The sequence below is a fragment of the Leopardus geoffroyi genome, chromosome B3 (assembly GCF_018350155.1).
Source record: "Leopardus geoffroyi isolate Oge1 chromosome B3, O.geoffroyi_Oge1_pat1.0, whole genome shotgun sequence".
NCBI classification, from domain to species: Eukaryota; Metazoa; Chordata; class Mammalia; order Carnivora; family Felidae; genus Leopardus; species Leopardus geoffroyi.
In genome coordinates, this window is record NC_059337.1 from 143,704,404 (window position 1) to 143,710,403 (window position 6,000).

Consider the following 6,000-nt stretch of genomic DNA (forward strand, 5'->3'; position numbering starts at 1 on the left):
AGGGGAGTTCGTGTTTTGAAAAATGTAAAAGTTCTGGGGATGGATGGTGGCAGTGGTTGTACAACACTGCAAATGTACTTGGGGCGCCCAGGTGGCTCAGTCGGTTGAGCGGCCGACTTCGGCTCAGGTCATGATCTCACGGTTCGTGGGTTCGAGCCCCGCGTCGGGCTCTGTGCAGACAGCTCGGAGCCTGGAGCCTGCTTTGGATTCTGTGTCCCCCTCTCTCTCTGCCCCTTTCCTGCTCACCCTGTTTCTCTCTCTCTCTCTCTCTCAAAAATAAATAAACATTAGGGGCGCCCGGGTGGCTCAGTCGATTGAGCGTCCAACTTCGGCTCAGGTCATGATCTCACAGTTCGTGGGTTCGAGCCCCATGTCAGGCTCTGTGCTGACAGCTCGGAGCCTGGAGCCTGTTTTGGATTCTGTGTCTCCCCTCTCTCCGCCCCTCCTCCACTTGTGCTCTGTCTCTCTCTCGCTCAAACAAAAATAAATAAATAATCATTAAAATTTCTTTAAGGAAATATTAATGTATTTTACCACAATTAAAAACAAAGTAACAAACACACCAACGGCCTGCGCTCGGGGTTCCTGGCTCTCCGCGGTAGCTGCGCGGGGCGAGCATCCAGGAGGGGCTTCCTCCTCCTCTGCCCTCTCAGCTCCGTGGACCAAAGTCCCCATTTCATCTGGCCACGGGCCACTGCTTGTAAAACAACAAAGGTAAATATTTTCTACCTTGACTCGGTAGAGCAGAAACAGAAGAGATCCGGTTCGATTATTAGAGTCACTGTGTTTTGTTCCCCAAACGCGTTTCCTAACCTTTATATTGTCGATGCTCCTTGATCCAGAAGGCACACAGGGGACCACTCCCCAAGCCTCCTCCGTGACACGCCCTGGTCACCAATCGGCCGGGACTGAGAGCTGCCCGCCTCGGGCCTGCTGTGACAGTGAGCTTCCTGCTCACCGTCCTCACGATGCAGGCGGAGTCTCGGGGCTGAATGTACCTAAGTCACACAGCGGAGCAACGCTGCACGAGCCCAGAGCGTCCAGGTGGCTTTGCCCAAGGACACACGGCTGGCCGGAACTTTGGCTTTGGGCTCTGGCCCCTCCCCCACCAGACATGTCTTTGTGCATCTTTTTTTTTTTAATTTTCTTCATGTTTATTCATTTTTGAGAGACAGAGCGTGAGCGGGAGAGGGGTGGAGAGAGAGGGAGACGCCGAATCCGAAGCAGGTTCCAGCTGTCAGCACAGAGCCTGACGTGGGGCTCAAACCCGCGGATCGGGAAATCCTGACCCGAGCCGAAGTCGGACGCCCAATTGGCTGAGCCCCCTGGGGCCCCAAGTCCTTGTGTCTCTTAACAACAGCCTCGGATCTAGTTCAAGCCCATCTCCCCGCAAGGCTCCCCAGCACCACGACCGCCAATGCACGCAAGCAGGAGGCCAGGGCCTCAGCCGGTGTAGGCGGGCCTGGGCTCTCGGGGCCTGTCTCCTCCTGCACCTGAGGCTGGGGGCCCTCCCGGCGGGGCAGAACCCCCCCGATAAGGAGGCTTGCCTGGCCCGAGATGCCCGTGCCGACCCTGGGGTGGCGCCGGGGCCAGCGCGCATGCCTGGGCCCGGCCTTCGCAGTGTCGGCCCTCCTTTCCCACAAGGCCCCGCGTCTCTGCTTGGTATGCGACAGGGGTCCCTGCCAGGGTCCCGCTGCCTTCCCAGGCCATTCAAGTCAACTCCAGCAAAGGCTTTTTGTTGTTATTACCACCCTCCGCCATTAGCAGGGACAGTTTTTGTCTTCCCAAATGGGAAAGTATCTTTTACTTTTCTCTTTTGACATTGACTATTTGGCCCAAAGCAGGGACCAATTAAACTAATTAATCCCTAGGCATCTTGCCGACCGAGAGACCAGGCTCTTGTTCCAGAGGGAGCAAGCAGGCTCTCAAAATGTGGCTCTGACCTTTGGGCCGGTCAGCAACCCGGAGACCCCAGGCTCTAGCCCACCCCCCACCCCAGGCTTCCCGCCCCCCCTAACCCCGACCTGCCCACACAGGGGGCATCAGGCTCCCCTGGGGGGCTCTCTCATGGAGCCAGACTGCAGCTCCCAGGGGGACCGCTTTCTGCTTCCATATGCAATTAGCACTTTCTCTTAGAGGGGGAATGCAGAACCCCAAATTCAGAAACGGCCCCATCAGCTGAAAGGAGGGGCTCTCAAGGGGGGGCTCGGAGGTCCTTGGGGGCCTCTGGCGGGGGCGGGGGGGGGGGGCGCCGGTGCTTCAGGGCCGCCCAGCGCCTGCTGAACCGGTCCCTCGTCAGATGCATTTTCTTCACGGACAACAGCAGAATTTCTTTGGCTCTCTGGCAAGGAGCAGCTGTCCACGCTGTTTATTCAGATACCATTCTGGCAATATTCACAAGGTTGTTTTTTCTCTTCCCCGCAGGCTCTGAAACCATCCATAGGGCAGTTGGACGCGCTGTCTACACATGGCTCTCCCGAGTGGCATCTTCCAAGAGCCCTTTGCCGCTCCGGGCCCCTCCCCCGCCGCCTCCCACCCCTGCGAACGGGCCTGTTTCTGCGAGCATTGAAGACGGGAAACACGCGATCTTGAATGTGTCTCTTTCACGGTCACACATTTTTTTCGTTGTGCATCTTGGCTGATCCATGATTTAAGATCCCCAGCAACTGTTTCCAGGTCGGTTTTCAAAGTGTTTTTGCACCTTTGACCCCCCCCCACCCCTGCCACCCCCCCACCCCACTCCTCCCAGCCCTCGCTCACCCCGCCCTGAGAAAAAAGACAACCAGAGGGCACTGGCCAGGGGCGTGAAGCACGTCTCTGAAAGCATTTATTTTTTCAGTAAAAGTTTCATGGTTTTGCCTCTGGTTTCCCCTTGCCGCTTGGAGCCCTAGGCTTGCAGACCCAAGATTTGTTCCGCGGCCTTGCACACACGGGTACATCCTGACAAGCACCGGGTTCCAGAACTTTGCACAACACTGTGACCACAAGCACTCAGGATATGTGAGGCCGTGTCTCCCCGTCGTCTCCCGACACCCGGTCGTTTCCTGGCCCAGAGGCACCACCAGGGGTCCGCACCCTGCCCCCGTTCGGTGTCTCTCCCTCCAGACTAAGTATAGACCCCACACAGGCAGCCCTCCCAGCCGGCCTCACCCTACAGCCCCCCACATGCTGGTCTGAGGGGCCGCTGGCCATCTAGCAAACAGCCCACATCCCCCTCGTGGCCCTCGCTCTGCCCATGTCCCCGCCTGCTGCGGCTCCCCCCCCCCCACCCACCGCCCCCACACTCCTGCCCTCGTGCCTGAGTCTCCTATGTTGCGGTAACAAATCACACAAACTCCATGGCTCCAAACAGCACAAATTTATGACTAGACGGTGCTGGAAGTCAGGCGTCCAAAGTGGCCTCGCTGGGCTAGAACCAAGATGTCGCGGAGCCAGCTCCTTCTGGAGGCTCTAGCGGGAGCATCCGTTTCCCGGCCACGGCCAGCTTCTGGAGGCGCCCGCATCCCTCGCTCCCAGCACCATTCTCCGTCTTTGGGTCGCAGCATTACGACCTCCGCTTCCCTCATCATCACATCCCCTTTTCCCTGACTCTGAGCCCCTCCTCACCTACGTCCCTCCTTCCCTTATGAGCACCCTCGAGGTCACGATGGTCCACCCGGGCAATCCATCCGTCTCATCCGAGTCACCCCAGGGCCCGTACTCAGCCGAGCACAGGACACGCGCCTGCTCACAGCTCACAGCTCCCGGGTCCCGCCGGACTTCCCAAAGCGATGTATGAAGTCGCAGGACAGAAGTATCCGCCCCAGGTCACAGGTGGAAAGCTGAGGCGTGTGCAGCAGGGAAGGGGTGCCCAGGGACCCTGCCGGGCCTGCGGCCGCTGGTAGTGAACCCGCGGCACACAGCGGGCATCTGGGCCTCGAGGCAAACGGCCACAAGTACGCGAGGGCGAGTCGGGAATCCCTCCCGCGGTACGGGTCCACGGCGCAGGCACTTTGGGGTTTGGAACAGAGGGTCTCGCTTCTCCCCCAGACTCACATCTTCCCCATGGGGCTGCCCGAGGGAAGAGCACGGGACGAAGGGGCAGACAGACCCGGGCAATGCACGCGTGCGCACACGCACGTGGGCGGCTGAACATCCCGAGCCTCAGATCCCACCTCACTATGGACTATGAGCGGGTTGACGTGTGTACGTTCCAAGCCCTGGGCCTCGGAGAAAGGGGCAGAGCATGACATCTCTGCTTGGCCCTGGCTGGAATGCAGACGGGATGGAGGGAGCTGCCGCAGCCATCTGAGACCGTGAGCTCAGAGTTTCTGGTGGAGGACAGAGCAGCGGGCTCCCTGGCGTCTAGGCTTCTGACATCCTAGTGGCTCCACATCCAGAACCGCCTGTGTTTGGACTGAAGTGGGAGAAAGAAAGGAACGTCCATCATGTTTAAGCCACTCTCTGGGGGCATCTTTGTTCTAGCAGCAAGCATGAACAGCATCCCGACTGATACAGATTCGGGCACACGGAAGGGACGGGCGCTGCTCTTGTAGCTAAATCCCCCCCGGTCTGGCCTCCGTGGTCCAGGACACAGGTGTTGTGAGCTGGAAAGCTGTCGCCAGCCCCCCACCTCCACCCCGCCGTGCTGTGATCTTGCCTCGGACGCATAGAAGGCAGACCACATCGCGATGGCCCCTGGAACTCTAGGACTGGTTTGAAAGACTCATAAATTTGGGGTGTGGGGGGAGGGGTGCTTCCTGACTTTGGGAACTGATCTGGGAGAGTCACCAGATGGCTTTGGAGACACCGTCTCGGTGGAAGAGAAGAGGTTGGTCCCAGGAGGCATCCCCAGCAGGACAGGGGGGCCGGCCCTGGGGCCGTGATCTGAATGGAGTGCTGTCTCCCTGGCCAAGCCTGTTGACTCCGGGGACAGCAAGGCAGTTGCTCTAGAATGAGCAAGATAAGTCAAGAGCGAGATGGGCCTGGAAAGAAGAGACCAACTTTGTGAGAATAAAAAGCCAGGTCTGGACAAGATCTCTAGGTGGGGTTACATGCAACATGGCACTAACCGCTTGTAAATAGACCAGCAGTTGACTAGTTTTAGAAGGAATTGTATTTCCAAATAAACCCCAAGCCTGGCTTTCAAAAGCCTGTTGTTTTTCGTAACCCGCCCCCAAAGAAATTCCTGGACGCCCCAGGAATGTGGACAGAACCAGAAATGAGTTAGGAAGGCTGAGCACATGCCGTGTTTCTTCAGGTGTGGGCGGAGGGCGGACGGTGGGGCAGGTGCCCGCTCCGGGAGGACAGAGCCAGGACGGCGGGGACAGCAGGCGAGGTGGTCCAAGCGAGCAGACAGAGGCAGGGGGGCCCAAAGGGCTGGCTGACGCAGGGCCGCGGCGAGGCGGGTCCTGGGCGAGCGGCTGCCCCACGGTCCACCCTCCTCTCCGCCAAAGGCAAGTCTTTAGGGCAGTCTGTCCCTGCACCGCCGTGAACTTGCCCTTTTCATGACAGTCCATGGTTCCCCGTTCGTTGAGGGGTCACAGCAGCCTCCAAGTGCATCACACGCGGGTCCTGGATGTGGCTGGACACAGAGCCTGGAAGGGACCTCAGGGCCACGCCCACTGGAAGGGGCCGAGTGCGCTCAGAGCACAGAAGGGAGAGTCTGTGCGGGAATCACGGGCCCCAAAGGGCCGGCCTGTGGCCTAGATTGTTAGCGGTCCCCCAGTCCACCTGCCCCTTCTGTCTGTCCGGGCAGAGCGCTTCAAGTTCGAGCTCCGCATAGGGCAGCCCACCGAAGGGGATGCCCCCTGCCTCCCTCACTGCAGCCGTGGCCGTGTGACCAATGGGCCGTGAGCAAAACGCGCATGTGCGGCTTCCTGCGGAAGGGGCCCCACAGCCCGCTCTCGTCTACCGTCCTCCCCTGGCTGCCCGTCGGATCTGCGGCTCCGGGCACCAGCTTCCTGAGCGGCAAGGTAGAAGGGAGGGAGGACAGCGGGATGGGAATAGGAGCAGCCGGGG

The 6,000-nt window shown here is 59.6% G+C and overlaps 1 long non-coding RNA gene across 2 annotated transcripts in view; it reads left to right on the top strand.

The window, feature by feature from the left end:
- LOC123584331 overlaps positions 1-5,130 on the top strand; it is a 32,855-nt gene extending 27,725 nt beyond the window's left edge. The window contains exons 4-5 of one of the 2 annotated variants that reach the window (XR_006705353.1): positions 2,425-2,676; positions 3,353-5,130. This is a non-coding gene — a long non-coding RNA (uncharacterized LOC123584331). Of the gene's footprint in view, positions 1-2,424; positions 2,859-3,352 lie in introns of those variants that run through there. The other variant, XR_006705352.1, reaches the window with a different exon arrangement.
- Positions 5,131-6,000: the final 870 nt, after the last annotated feature.